At 42.6% G+C, this 14265-nt stretch overlaps 1 protein-coding gene across 1 annotated transcript in view; it reads right to left on the bottom strand.

Annotated features, from left to right (window-relative positions):
• TAF4B (TATA-box binding protein associated factor 4b) overlaps positions 1 to 14265 on the bottom strand; it is a 920546-nt gene that overhangs the window by 693272 nt on the left and 213009 nt on the right. The window lies entirely within an intron of this gene.

Below are 14265 nucleotides of genomic sequence, written 5' to 3'. Positions count from 1 at the left end.
TCCTGATGGTTGATGTAAGCCACCAAGGTTCTATTGTGTGATTGTAATTTGATAAACTGGGACAAACCCAGCAGAGGCCAAGCCTTCAGAGCATTGTGTATTGCCCAAAGTTGCAAAATGAGATCGGGACGGAGCTTTCCTCCTGAGTCCATTGGCCCTGTGCCTTCCTGGCACCCCAAACAGCTCCCCATCCTGACAGACTCACAACGGTAGTCACAATCACCCAGGATGGTCTTAAGACTGACATCCCTTGGGACAAGAGATCCGGACAAAACCACCAAGAGAGCGATTCTCTTGATCAGTTGTCCAGAGAAATCTGTTGAGACAGATCCGAATGATCGCCGTTCCACTGCTTCAGCAAGCGCAGTTGCAACAGTCTGAGGTGAAACCTGGCAAAGGGAATGATGCCCATGATGGACACCATGAGACCAATTATCTTCATACACCAAGCCACCGATGGCATTAAAGGGACACTGAACCCAAATTTTTTCTTTTGTGATTCAGACAGAGCATGCAGTTTTAAGCAACTTTCTAATTTACTACAGTTATCAATTTCTTTGTACTCTTGCTATCTTTATTTGAAAAAGAAGGCATCTAAGTTAAGGAGCCAGCACATTTTTGATTCAGTACTCTGGACAGCACTTGTTTATTGGTGGGTGAATTTAGCCACCAATCAGCAAGAACAACCCAGGTTGTTCTCCAAAAATGGGCCGGTATCTAAACTTACATTTTTGCTTTTCAAATAAAGATACCAAATAGAATGAAGAAAATTTGATAATAGGAGTAAATAGGAGTAAATTAGAAAGTTGATGTTTTGTATTTCATCTTCCCTTCTTGTAGTCACTCCTCTGACAGCAGTAAATACCACACTAGGCTAGCTTTTTATACAGGAGGGGGTAGGTTGTTGTGGACCTCTCTGCACCTCTCCCTTTCCGGCCCTGCTAGTCTGGGCTGGTCACTGACACTTTCCTTTTTTCCTTCCTTTTGGTCGTATCCCTTATTTCCTGAGGTGCGGGGGGGTCCATAGGGACCACCTCACTTACATGAGTCGGCACTCATTTTGTACTGTTTGGTATAGAATAAATTGAAATGTATTGGATGTGTACTATATAATTGGGTGATGTTTAACCCTGCTCTTCCACATTAAGCTATAAATGATATAGAACAAAGTTGTACATTAGGTGCAGGTCTCATTTGTTTTGCTCCCTTTACAGTGTCATTTGTGGTCAGGGTGGACCAACCGTGAGGGATTGCTTATTCCTTTAGTCCAAACCCATCATGCCAAAGCCTCAAGAAGAAACCCCAAGACCCCTGCTGGGTCTCAAAAGTCTGTTCTTGATCATTTCTCTCAACCTCATAAAGAGCTGAACCCTCAGAGGAGAGTGGTTAGTGACCCTGAGTCACAAGATGAGGGCTCCCAATCGAGCTCCTGATCTGCAGCCCACCTTAATCACTATATCACTGAAAACACGCTACAGAAAATGTTGGCAACGCAGACCAAATCCATCACAGTGGAAATCCAGCAAAGCACTGCGGAACTCAAAAAGGATATAGCTGAAATTGGCGATAGAGTGGACACCCTTGAGCGACAACATGATGACCTAGCCACAGACCATTCAAACCTGCTCTCATATGCCGAGAACCTAGCGGAACAAATAACACAGCTCAAATTAAAAATTGGCAGACGTGGAGGATAGGGCCAGAAGAAACAACATTAGGTTTAGAGGTATACATGAGCCGGTGACAACGGGCGACCTTCAGGAATTCCTTAAAACGCTCTTTGTGGCACTCTTAGGCCCTCTGGAGGGCACATCACATGCCATGGAGCGAGCTCATAGAGCCCTTAGACCAAGGACTGTGTCATCTGACAAGCCCAGGGATGTAGTGTTTTTTTTCACCATTACACTTTCAAGGACAGCCTGATGCAGGCAGCTTTTGGCAAACCCTCCTTGCCTGAGACCTTCAAGGACATACAGTTGCTTCCGGACCTGTCGCCCTATACTTTACAACAGCAAAGGTTATATGCCCCTTTTACCTCCCAGCTTAGGAGGGCCAACATCAAATATAGATGGGGCTTCCCCACTAAATTAATAGTGACGAAGGACAACCAGACCCACGTTATCACCTCTCCTTCTCTGGGCAACACCCTTCTCGCCAACTGGGGTCTCCAACCAGATCAGGGTAATCAAGCGGAAGCCCAATCCCGCCTCAGGGTCTCAGCCCCTGAATGGACACTTAAAAGAACAGAGACCCAAGCGACAGAGACACAATCCCCCTGACCACTCCTTGAGGCCACAAGCCTCACCCACTTAAAGACCTGTCACCAACAGTCAGTGAATGTCTAGTGTTAAGATACTGTTGAAGATACTGTTGAAATTGTTTCCTTTGAAGTCTATAATGAGCATGGTTATAGCTTATAAAGTTTAGTTCCTTTTGTTTTTTGACATGTTGTATCGGAGAGTGTGGCTATTCACCCTAGCCTATGTTTCATTAGGCCGTGTTAGCTCCCCCCCAGACTTAGGAGCCCGTATTAGGGCTCTGTATAGGTGGACTACTTCCACCGAATCCTTATCTCCCCCTACCTCCCCCCTTACCCTTGTTCCAGACCGCTCTCTTGAATAGGATTGTTAAAGATAGACCCATAAATGTCATCACTCAGATTTCTCACCCATAACGTTAGAGGCCTAAACACAGTGGGGAAGAGGAGCCTCTTAGCTAGATCCTTACGCTTCCACAAGGTAGAGGTGGCCTTTCTTCAAGAGACGCACTTACTCCCCAGCAACCCTCCTACATACATTTCCCGGGACTTTCCAGTCATTGAGACAGCCTCTTACGCCAAAAAAGCTAGAGGGGTGGCCATTCTAGTTCACAAAAGGGTAGCATTTGAACCCATTCAGGTGATTAAGGAGCCCCAAGCAAGGTATCTCATAGTGGTCTGTAACCTAGACCATGTTACCTACACGTTGGACTGGAGGTCCTTACATCCCCGTGACAAAGATTTTACACACTTTTCTCACCCTCACTCTACATTTTCCAGACTGGACTATTTTTTTCAGCCACCCTGAGACTCTGGACTGTGTACGGACCACGAGTATCCATCTCTGTCCTTGGTCTGACCATGACCAGGTCGTACTGGATCTAGACGCTAGGCACACCACCAGAACCAGACCCTCATGGAGGTTACCTCACCACCTTCTAGCTGATATCCCCTTTAGGGAGGAACTCAGGTCTGAAATAATAGCCACACTACAGATCAACGACACTCCTGAAGTCCGGGATGACATAATTTGGGGGGCGTTTAAAGCTACCACTAGAGGTCTCTTTATTCGCAAACAGGCACATATTAGGAAACAGGCGGGCCTCACTTTGTCTCAGGCTCACAGCCAATTACGCTCATTAGAATTGCTACAACGCACCTCAGACACTGCAGACTGGAGACAGGAGGTCAAGGACCTCAAAAAACACATCTGCCAGATAGAATTTAGAAAGACACAGAACAATCTCTTCAAATTGAAACAGCTTATGTATTCGAAGGGAAACACTGCTGACACCATTCTTGCTAATAAAATTAGACAACGTAGGGGTGCCTCACGCATACATGAGCTTAAACAGGGCAAGCAGGTATACAGGCTACCGTTCTTAATCGGCCAGCAGTTTCGTGATTATTATTCCTCACTCTATAATATTCGGGACAAGACGGACTTACGCAATCACCATCAACACAGATAGATCCATTCTTATGTTCTTTGAAACTCCCTGCCCTTGACGAAGCGCAAAAGGAACTTATAGATGTTCCAATTACATGCCAGGAAGTGAAACAAGTAATTAAAAATCTGAAAACTCTGAAAGCCCCAGGTCCATATGGTTTCACTGCAGTATTCTATAAAACATATTGTAACAAAATTTTACCCATCCTTACCAGATTTTTTAAATTAGCAATGGAAGAGGGCAAATTTAGGAGGGAGTTTCTGGAAGCCTCCATCATTACCCTACCTAAGCCTAATAAGGACCCAACGTTATGCACTAATTACAGACCTATATCATTAATACCGATGTTAAAATCTATGCTAAAATCCTGGCCAATAGGTTAGCAAAACTACGTACTCCCTTCCCTAATTAAACCGGATCAAGTAGGCTTCGTCCCGGGTAAAGAGGGCCCGGACAACACTAGGAGGTTGTTGAACATCTTATGTGAAGCTAAGAGGTTAAATAGACCTTTGGCCGTGCTTTCCCTAGATGCAGAAAAGGCCTTTGACCGGGTTCGTTGGGAATACTTATGGAATGTTCTGGACAACTTCCAGTTTCCAGCGCAGATTATTTTGGCAGTGAAGGCCTTGTATTCTGCCTCCACAGCCTCGGTCAGGGGCCTAGGGTTTTGTTCACCTTCTTTCCCCATTTCTAATGGTACACGACAGGGATTCCCTTTCTCCCCCATCTTTTTTGCACTGGCCATTGAGCCCCTTGCCGCCGCTATTAGAGAAAACAGAGACAATGTAGGAGTTACACTCCATGGCACGACAAACAAGGTGGCGTTATTCGCTGATGACACCACAATTTTCACCTCCAAACCCCTACAAACTATACCCAAACTCTTATCCTTGTTGGAGACTTTCAGTGCCCTTTCACACTATAAATTAAACCAAACTAAATCTGAAATTTATGTGCAGGGCTTCTCTGCAGATGTCTCCAAATGTATACATGATAGACATAAATTCGTAGTTAACAATTCCCATATATCTCATCTGGGTGTTAAAATTTCGAATTCGTTTCCCCAGATTCTAGAAGATAACTACAAGCCTCTACTCAGGTCCTTAGGTCGGAGGTGGAACTTTAAAACTGTTTCATGGCTAGGCCACATTGCCGCCCTTAAAATGAGTTACCTCCCTAAACTTACATATGTTTTCAGATGCCTCAAAATTTGAGTCCCTCGTTCTCTCATCCTACAGTTTCAGAGTGCCTGCACCAAATATATCTGGCAGGGTAAACCCCCTCGCATCGCCCATAAATGTTTACAGTACTCCAGAATGGATGGGGGAGTAGCCATCCCCATCCATATCTAGGTATTATGAGGCGGCAATGCTCACACATATATCCCAGTGGGGTGCAATTGGCTCCGATAGTAGATGGAGAAGCGTGGAACAGGCATCACTGCCATACAATCTATTCCTAAGGGACTTAATATGGACACCTCCCCACCGTAGGAGACTTCTTTGTATAACAAACCCAGTGATCAAAGAATGTCTGGCAGTCTGGGACCAGATTTGTCACTACAAACAGATATCTCCTCAACCTTCTCCAATAACCACTTTGGCCGGCCTGCTCACGGGTCTGCCAGACTCACATCCAGTCATTTGGGCTAAGCTAGGCTTTTTTTTTTAACCCCTTAATGACCGGACCATTTTTCAATTTTCTTACCCTTAATGACAATGGCTATTTTTACATTTCTGCGGTGTTTGTGTTTAGCTGTAATTTTCCTCTTACTCATTTACTGTACCCACACAAATTATATACCGTTTTTCTCGCCATTAAATGGACTTTCTAAAGATACCATTATTTTCATCATATCTTATAATTTACTATAAAAAATATATAAAATATGAGGAAGAAATGGAAAAAAAACACTTTTTGTTAACTTTTAGCCCCAAAATCTTTTACACATCTGCAACCACCAAAAAACACCCATGCTAAATAGTTTCTAAATTTTGTCCTGAGTTTAGAAATACCCAATGTTTACATGTTCTTTACTTTTTTTGCAAGTTATAGGGCCATAAATACAAGTAACACTTTGCTATTTCCAAACTACTTTTTTTCAAAATTACTGCTAGTTACATTGGGACACTGATATCTTTCAGGAATCTCTGAATATCCCTTGACATGTATATATTTTTTTTTAGAAGACATCCCAAAGTATTGATCTAGGCCCATTTTGGTATATTTCATGCCACCATTTCACCGCCAAATGCGATCAAATACAAAAAATCGTTCACTTTTTCACAAATTTTTTCACAAACTTTCGGTTTCTCACTGAAATTGTTTACAAACAGCTTGTGCAATTATGGCAAAAATGGTTGTAAATGCTTCTCTGGCATCCCCTTTGTTCAGAAATAGCAGACATATATGGCTTTGGCGTTGCTTTTTGGTAATTAGAAGGCCGCTAAATGCCACTGCACACATACTTGTATTATGCCCAGCAGTGAAGGGGTTAATTAGGGAGCATGTAGGGAGCTTTTTGGGGTAATTTTAGCTTTAGTGTAGTGTAGTAAACAACCCAAAGTATTGATCAAGGCACATTTTGGTATATTTCATGCCACCATTTCACCGCCAAATACGTTCAAATAAATTTTTTTTTTACATTTTTCTACATTTTTGGTTTCTTACTGAAATTATTTACAAACAGCTTGTGCAATTATGGCACAAATTGTTGTAAATGCTTCTCTGGGATCCCCTTTGTTCAGAAATAGCAGACATATATGGCTTTGGCGTTGCTTTTTGGTAATTAGAAGGCCACTAAATTCTGCTGCGCATCACACTTGTATTATGGCTAGCAGTAAAGGGGTTAATTAGGTAGCTTGTGGGGAGCTTGCAGGGTTAATTTTAGCTTTAGTGTAGAGATCAGCCTCCCACCTGAAACATCAGACCCCCTGATCCCTCCCAAACGGCTATATTCCCTCCCCCACCCCACAATTGTTCCCGCCATCTTAAGTACTGGCAGAAAGTCTGCCAGTACTAAGAAAAAAAAGGTATATTTTTTTTTATAGCATATTTACATATGCTGCTGTATAGAATCCCCCCTTAGCCCCCAAACTCACAGATCCCCCCATCAAACAGTTCTCTAACCCTCCCCCTCTAACTTAATGGGCACCATCTTGGTGCTTTTGTGTTTTTTTGTGTTTTTTTTCCCATTTTCTGTAGTGTAGCTTCCCCCCCCCCCAACCCACCCCCAACCCACCCTAACCCCCCCCCCTTCCCCAACCCCCCCCCCCCCCCCGATCGTTTATTGAATTGAAATCCGTGTTTTCTGTAGTGTAGCAGTTCCCACCCGCTCCAGCCCCGTGCACGCGCCCGCGCGTCCGTGCGCGCCCCCGGACACTGCCGCATCCGATCCGGCCTCCGATCCCGCCCCCCTCCAAATCACAGGCCCTTGGCAGGCCGCCCACCCACCTCCCTGCCTTGCTCCCACCCACCAACGACGCTCCGGTGCAGAGAGGGCCACAGAGTGGCTCTCTCTGCATCGGAGGCTTGTAAAGGGGTATTGCAGGATGCCTCCATATGGAGGCATCACTGCAATACCCTCAGAGCTGCTGGAAGCGATTGTGATCGCTTCCAGCACTCTGTTAGACAACTGACGTACCAGGTACGTCTATTGTCATTAACTGATTGTTAATGCATGACGTACCTGGTACGTCAGTTGTCATTAAGGGGTTAAAGTAGCGGACTTATGGTCCACGACCTCCCAGGGAGCCTACGTGGAACTATCTCACTTTGACAATCCTATGTCCATTCCCTCTTACATGACCTTTTAATACATCAGAATCATAAGCTTGCTCTCCAGTTGGGGCTTTAAACCCTCTTCCTTTCGCCAGCTGACTATGTGGGAAGCCAGGTGGCAGCAGGGACGCCGATTAGGCAAACCATTATCAGTACACTATACTCTTATGGAAGGCGTGTCTCCAGTGGACAGGGCCCCACACATCCTTAAATGGGAACAGAAGTTGAATATGTCAGCTCCTATAGAGGAATGGCGTTGCACACTTTTACTTACAAAAAAGGTGTTACACTGCGTCACTATATATGAAACTTACATTAAGCTTCTTATGCACTGGTATGTCCCAACCAGGTTAGCCGCGCTCTTTCCCATGGCCTCTTTGGCCTGCTGGAGGGAATGCACCCACATTGGTGATATGCTCCATATCTGGTGGCATTGCCCCAAACTTAAACTGCTCTGGACTCAGAGCAATGCCACATTAGCATGCATGGGAATCTCTGTCCCCAGGACCCCTGAAGTGGCCCTTTTTCACCTAGGCACATATAAATTACCCAGACACCAAGGCACATTTTGCATTTATCTGTTCTCTGCTGTCAAGCTCTCCATAGCTAGGGCCTGGAAAAGGACCAGCCAGCCCGCACGGTCGAATGTTGTTTCCTTGATGGCTTATATCTCTATCCTTCCAGTCTGGTCAGACTGGAAGGATAGATTTAACACCCTGTGGCTCCCCAGCTTCAAGACTTAAAATAGATGCTTCTAACCAATGAGGTGGGCAGGGTCCCCTTCCCCTAACCCTACCCCTCTAATAATTAGGGCGACCCACATATATACTTGTAATCTAGATTTCTAAGTCGGAGGTCTTCCCCCTTCTCCCCACCCCTACTTTCCTTCCTCTTCCCTTTTATGTTCTGTTATATGGACCCAGTTGGCTCCCTTATGTGTACTAATTGTCTGTAATTATTATAGCAGGCAAGCTGTAGAGGTATTTCATTGTTGACTAATAATCAAATCTGCTGCACCTAGCTATACTAACAGCCTTAACATATGCCACATTAGTTTTGGTGCCAAACCAACTTTAATATATACACTTGTTTAATTTACTTAAACGACCCTAACTGGCAAGCTGCAGCAGTAATCAGCTGTTGACCTCACACGGAAGTGTGTTTGCTGAGAACCCGAGGTGTTCCAAAGATCATTTACTCTCGTGAGCTTAGTAGCTGCTATCACCGCAATTTATAGTTGCATACATTTGTATAACACACATCCAAAACGATTCAACTGGGGAATATACAAGTTTGGTGCTAAACAAATTGTAATTGACAGATTTAGTCAATTCACCAAACCAATCCTAGCTTGCAAGCTGCAGCAGTAATTAATTGCTTACCTGAAACGCAAGTGAGCTTGTTGGGAACCGGAGGTGTTCCAAAAATATTTACTCTCAAAATATTAGTAGCTATCATCTAACTGTAATTCATAATCACATATGATTGCACAATTTATATCCCAAACAATTTAGTTGTGGGTTATATAAGTTTTGTGAAAGATTTTCTAATAAAACATATTAACCTCATGAGGAAAACGCATTTAACCTCCTGTATGTTATTTTCAATAGGTTTTAGTCACACCTAAAACCCTATGAATATTGAAAACCACTCCACAAAATATTCTAGTTTATGATCTAAAACTCCGGAACCTACCACAAGTAATAGCCGAGACCGTGACAGAGGCGGGGGTAAGGGGTGCATCGGAGGCTATGTGAAAAAAAAAAAAAATTATATAAAGCTCACTTTGCTCGAGTTTGAGCCACATACTGTTTTGGCGCTCTCACCTGCATTTTAAGCAAGCGCATGGCACACTGTTACAGAGCTGCGGCCTGCTAATAGAGGGGCCGTGCTGAGGATCACTCACAAAGTTTATTGACACTGATAATACCATGTGTAAGATGGGGATCTAAGCTGCGTCCAGATTACCCTGTTGTGACAAGGGGAAAGGAGCTTTACATAAATGTGACGCAGCATAAAAGTACATTGCAAATATCTCAGTTCCTATAACATCTGTTAATGTGACTTTAGCTGCATCTACTGTTGCAATTCGCCTCTGGGACATAAAGAATAGCAGTGACCTTTAGCTTGCCATTTCACTTGCTCTGACTTAAGGAGAAATCAGATCTGCAATCTATCTTCTGAGAAGGTTTTTACACACAATCTCCCATATAAATTAAGCTGACAAAGCAAAGACACTGACATATAGGGATCACATCATGTCCCCTAAAAAGCCCAACAAAAAGGGAGCAGACCCCAAACAAAGAAACCATAAAACCCCTTCAGTTAATAACTTCTTCAAATCTGTGGAAGTTAAATCAACCAGTTTAAATCCTACTGATGACCACAACTCTGTCACAGCCTACTCATCCTCGGATTCAGATTCAGAAACGGCGACTGATACTATTACTGTACCTAAAGCTCTATTTGAATCTCTACCCTCAAAAAAGGACTTTTCTACTTTACTTGTACAAGTCAAGCAATGTATTAAAGACAAAATCACCGACCTTAAAAAAGAATTATCAAATATTGGACATAGGGTGGAAGCAGTAGAAAACACCCAGGATAACCATGCCACAGCTATAACAGATCTGCACTCCATTATACACAAACAGGGTGAAGTGATACATGATTTAGAAGACAAAGTGGACGACGCTGAGAATAGGAGCAGAAGGCATAACATTAGAATCAGGGGGATTCCCGAATCCATACCACCATCGGGCCTGGAACAATATTTGCAAGACCTTTTCAACTTCTTGAAAGACACAGAATCTCCTAATAAAATTGAGATGGACAGAGCTCACAGATCACTTCGTCCTAAGCCCGCAGACACACAACCCCCTAGGGACGTGATCGTTCGGATCACAAATATTCAGGTCAAAGAAGAACTTATGAGGCTGACCCGTGAAAAACAGCCCGTCAAGTATGAGAATGCAGACATCCAATTTTATTCAGACCTATCTCAGAGAACTCTCACTAAGCGTAAGGAATTCAAACCCTTTACCATGCTTCTTAGAAAATTGAATATTCCATATAGATGGGGTTTTCCCTTTCACCTGATCATCCTTTGGCAAGGAAAGAGAATCACCTGCTCATCACTAGGAGACATCAATAAGGTCTGCAAAACCTTGGATGTTCCCCCTCCGGAGATGGAGGGAGCAATGGATTCCCAGGATCAACACAGCAAAGGAGTCAACAAGGGCCCTCTCCCTCAGAGAGGGGGATGGCAGCAAATGAAACAGGAAATCTCGCAGGCAGAATTCTAATGTCCAAAATCAACTCACTGAAATTGGATGACCTAAGCCAGTTGGGCTGTATCCTTTGTAATTTTTTCTTTCAAACACTGCAATGTTTGTATATCTATGTCTATTTTCTCTGCATAACAAACGGTTTGACTGTAGTATTAATGTTAAGGCTAATGTGATGAAACCCACAGAGGTTTGTGAGTCTTTTCAGATCTTCCTACCTTTTTTCTCTCTTCTCTTTCTGCCTCAACACTCCCTTCTCTACACATGAAGAAAAAGTAACTTGAGTTGTCTTTGTGTATATTCTAATGTTAAGAAATTTCTGTTCAGACTTAAAATGTTGTAATTTTATGGCCCTCAGCCAGTTGGGAGGGATTTTTCTCCCATAGTTTAGATGTTTTTCTCATCCCTTACGGAAAAGGGAGGTGCAAAACGTTATTTCAGTTTTTTTATTGTAATTTTTTATTTTTCTATCAATGTTATTGCTTTCAGGTGTAAACGAATATACTCAGAGTATACTAAAGGGAAGTATGTAAACATGATATCATGCCAGATTATCAAGATACACAAAAGGTCATAATGAATAGGGTCATACAACAAGAGTTAAGTATCATAACTCAAAATGCGAAGGGGCTTAACTGTCCAAACAAGCGTAGAATAGCTCTTTTAGATATGCATAAAAGGGGAGGGCAGATCATCATGATACAAGAAACGCATTTTAAATCCAAACACATACCTAAGTTTTTCTCCTCAAATTACCCACAGCATTTTCATAGTTCCCACCCCTCCAAGTAAATTAATGGGGTCAGCATTCTAATTCATAAGTCGATTGCTTTTGCCAAAATTCATGTAGAACAGGATAAAGAGGGCAGGTTTTTATGTGTAACAGGGCTCCTTTATGGTAAGCCCATTAGCCTAGTAAACATATACGCACCTAACAAATTCCAAAGCAAATTTATTAATACAATTACCAATTCCATCCTAGCCCATACTAAAGGCTCACTGATTATAGCCGGAGACCTCAACGTTCCTTTAAACCCACAGCTCGACTGCTCCAACCCGAACACTAGGTTAAAAACACCAAATATGCAAAGTATATGGCATAATCTTAAACTGCTAGGTGTTCATGACACCTGGAGGTATTTACACCCCCAGAAAAGAGATTTTACTTTCTTCTCAAATCCCAATAGAAGCTATTCCAGTTTAGATTACATATTTATACATCACTTGACTCTCTCGTATATGAAGTCAGCGAGGATTAGCCACACTTCTTGGTCAGATCACTCATTAGTATCTTGTAGTTTGACCTGGCCCTCCGCTCCCCTCAGAGCCTTTCAGTGGAGACTAGATGAGTCCCTCCTCAAAGGGAAAAAACAAGTTAAAAACATAGCACAACATTAAATCCTATTCCCTTATAAACAATACCTTGGATGTTTCAGTAACAACTTTGTGGGAAGCACATAAAAGCACAATAAGGGGTGAACTTATTAAATCCAAAGCATACACAACAAAAAAGAGAAGGGAAGAATTTACATCCATAGCAAAAGAAATAAATGAGCTAGATTTCTCACATAAACTGTCACCTGATAATACTTCTATCTTAGAACAACTAACCTCCAAACGAGAGCAATTAAATAGATTACTCCAGATAAATGCTCAAAGACAATTACTGTCTTTCCAACAAACCTTCTACAGAGAGGGAAACAAATCCAGGAAATGGTTAGCGAGAACCTTAAAAAAAAAAGACAACAGCGCACTTATATACACTCGGTCAAGTCCACAGCGGGAAAACAAATTGAGGATACACACAAAATTGCCGAGGAGTTTAAGTCTTACTACCATAAACTCTATAACCTATTCCCGGACAGGACGGAGGCAGATCATAGCAAACTTTGTCAACAATATCTAGACAAAGTACAACTGCCGCAACTAAGTGAGGAACAAAAAGAAACCCTAGATCAACCCTTTAGCATCAAAGAGGTAACGGACGCAAGACACACCTTAAAATCAAGTAAAGCACCAGGCCCAGATGGTTTTTCGGACTCCTATTATAAAAAAAATTCAAAATATCTGGCCCCACACTTAACCTCCTTATTCAATCACATTGCAGGGAGCTCTAGGTTCCCAGATACTATGCTGCAAGCTTACATATCGGTCTTGGAAAAACCAGGTAAAATACCTGATAAACCGGCCAATTTTAGACCAATTTTGTTGCTTAACATTGACTTGAAATTATATGCAAAAATTTTAGCCTCTCGAATAAACCAAATCCTTCCCCAACTTATTCATCAGGACCAAGCGGGTTTTGTACCCACTAGGGAGGCGAAGGATAATACCGTAAAAATTCTCAACATTATAGACCTCGTCTCCAAAACTAAAACCCCAGCCCTTTTTCTATCTACTGACGCCGAGAAGGCATTTGACAGACTTGACTGGACTTACTTACAAATGACTCTTAGACGGCTCAACTTTCCCACACACTTCATCCAAACAATAATGACCCTATATACTAATCCCACCGCGCAAGTTAGAGTAAATGGGACGCTATCAGAGACCTTTGAAATAAGAAATGGGTCCAGACAGGGCTGCCCCATTTCACCATTTCACCATTATTATTCATTTTGTCACTCGAACCACTGGCAATCAAAATTAGGGATAATCACGACATTAGGGGTATAGAGCTAGGACCCATCCAGCATAAAGCAGCCATATATGCAGATGACCTCTTACTGATGCTAACTGACCCTCTTAAAACTATCACATATACAATGACAGAACTCACATCTTTTGGGAGGGTATCCAACTTTTTAGTCAACATGGCAAAGTCAGAATTCCTTCCAGTTATGGTTCCTCAACAGATGCTAGAAGATATTAGGAAACTCTGCCCTTTGAAAGCGCAATTAAGTAAGCTTAAGAATCTGGGAATCTATTTAACTCCAAACAGACTTTTAACACGTAAACTTAACTATGAGGCGTTGATCAACGAATTACAGTCCTTGACCTCCTCCTGGCTCTTAAAAAATATCTCATGGCTGAGCAGGATCCAAGCTGCAAAAATGGTGCTACTCCCTAAAGCACTGTATATTCTTCAAGCCATCCCTGTTCAACATATTAGTAGAGAAATTGACATACTGCAAAAATTAATGAATGATTATATATGGGGACGAAGATCTCCACGCATTAACAGTAGAACAATTTATAAATTACCAGACAATGGAGGACTGGGAGAACCTCACCTAAGCTCATATAAGTTAGCAATTTCTCTACAACGGGTCCTGGATTGGTGTAAATTTGACGGGGAGCAGACTAGGGGATGGGTTCAGGTGGAAACGTACTTCGCAGACACAAATCATCTAGGCAACAAATGCTGGAATCCTCAAGCCCTAAAGAATCCCACCATCTCCCGGTCCTCCATCTCTAACGAGACATGGAGCGATTGGAAAATGGTCCTTAAGTCCTTCCCAAAAATCTCCACGAAATACTCCCCATTAAC

This window comes from Bombina bombina, chromosome 5, assembly GCF_027579735.1.
Source record: "Bombina bombina isolate aBomBom1 chromosome 5, aBomBom1.pri, whole genome shotgun sequence".
NCBI lineage: Eukaryota > Metazoa > Chordata > Amphibia > Anura > Bombinatoridae > Bombina > Bombina bombina.
This window is presented reverse-complemented; position numbering and strand designations above follow the sequence as displayed.